This window comes from Elaeis guineensis, chromosome 5, assembly GCF_000442705.2.
Source record: "Elaeis guineensis isolate ETL-2024a chromosome 5, EG11, whole genome shotgun sequence".
In the NCBI taxonomy this organism is placed as follows: Eukaryota; Viridiplantae; Streptophyta; class Magnoliopsida; order Arecales; family Arecaceae; genus Elaeis; species Elaeis guineensis.
Genome location: NC_025997.2, coordinates 90,032,077 through 90,034,065, shown reverse-complemented (window position 1 = coordinate 90,034,065; position 1,989 = coordinate 90,032,077).

Genomic DNA, 1,989 nt, shown 5'->3' with positions numbered 1-1,989 from the left:
GACCTAGCATACAGTGCCAAAGGTAGACTTCTGACATATTATCTGTTGGGTAAAAAATTACCCCCCAGTCGAAGTTCGCATCAGGAGTGACCCTCCCGGGACTCTACCGACGCCCAACCTTGGGCGACATCTCTCCGAACATCCCCGACGGCCGAGCTTCCGCAATGTTCCCAAGTTCCCCCGACGGACGAACTCCTGCCGCATCTCCCGGGCTTCTCCAGCGACAAGATTCTTTGGTCGTCTATCAGGCTACCCCAAGTGCCCTCAGGATTCTACTATCAGCCGACCTCCTACAAGGGTCTACCGTTCTCCGGACCTCTTCCAGATCTTTTCTGACAGGAGCCAACAGACCCCGATCCAAATTTCTTTCGGAGCTTCGTCAGTACATCAGTGGCCAAACTTTCCCAACATCAGATCTCCACGACGGACGGACTCCATCCAAATTTCTACGATAGTCGACCGCCTTCCAGACTTCTTCTCCGATCTCCTACTGCAGGTGGACTTCATCCGGGCTCCTACGGGAGCCAGACTTCTTCTCCGAACTCCTACTGCAAGTGGACTTCATCCGGGCTCTTACGGGAGCCGGACTTCTTCTCCGAACTCCTACTACAGGCGGACTTCGTCCGAGCTCCTACGAGAGCCAGACTTCTTCTCCGAACTTCTACTGCAGGTAGACTTCGCCCGAGCTCCTACGAGAGTCGGACTTCTTCCCCGAACTCCTACTGTAGGTGGACTTCGTCCGGGCTCCTACGGGAGCCGGACATCAGCCCTGAGCTCCTATTGCAAGTAGATGCAGGTGGACCTCAGCCGAATTCTTACAAGGGTCGGGCTCCGAGCCCCCACCAAAGCAATCTACTCCGAGCTTCTACTACGAGCGGTCCACGTTGGATTTCTACTGAGCCAGACTCCGACCAAACTTCTATAGCGGATAGGTTCTAGACGGACTCCTATGATGCACGGGCTCCAGCAGCCGAACCCCTCCAGCGGGTGAACCTCTCCAGCACCATCCGACATCCACTGCCGGTCGACCTCTGTCGGATTCTGTGTGAAACTGAACTTCATCCATAGAAAGTCCCTGACCGAGCTTCAACTGACAGGCCTGGACTCCTTGGCAGGCCGCAGTAATGGCCGTAACTCTGCTCCACTTCCTATAACGGATCCCACGCGGCTCCATCATGCTCTGGCAAGTCATGACAACGGACATCATTCCACTCTCCACAACAGGCTCCACGTGGCAGGCCACGGTGATGGCCACGACTCCACTCCACTACTCTCCGTAACAAACTCCCTCATGGCCTCGAACGGCCCACCATCAGACAGTTACAGATGTCGCTATCAATCTGTTATGCCCTCCGCTTATAAAAAGGGGACCCCTAGATATGTTATTCTCTAAGCTCTAATCTCTATCTAAAAACTCTGCTAAAATTTTCGTTCGAGCACTCCATTCTTGTTGAGGTAGAGAACTGACTTAAGCGTCGGAGGGTCATGCCGGAGCACCCCCAACTTCGGTTTAGACTTTCTTTGCAGGTCCCAACGGTGATCGCAACTCCCTCGACTCCAGCTTTCCGACGTTGGTGGATTTTTGCACCAACAAGATTGGCCCTAGAGGAAGGGTCTGTGTCTTCACAGAACCCTTATTCTTAAAGGAGCGCTCAATGGGACCACGTCCGATCATCTTCTCCGACATCTCCTCCTCCGATTGCCTACCTGATCTCCACCTGATGCCTCCCCGAAGGGCATCCACCAGGCGGTCAACGGCCTCCGCGGTCAGATCTCAGCGAGCTCCGTAAGCCCCAGCCTCATCTCCAGTTTCCTAGGCTCCTCCTCCTCCGACGACGGCAGTCGGCATGGAGCAGTTTGACCTGCTAGTTCAACAGGTCAGAGGCCTCACCGAAGTAGTGCAGGCCATGCAGTAGTAGCCACAGCAGCCGCAGGCATCGGTGCGGCTAGAGAGAGCATCGTCGAAGTTTCAGAATCTGATGATCGGGT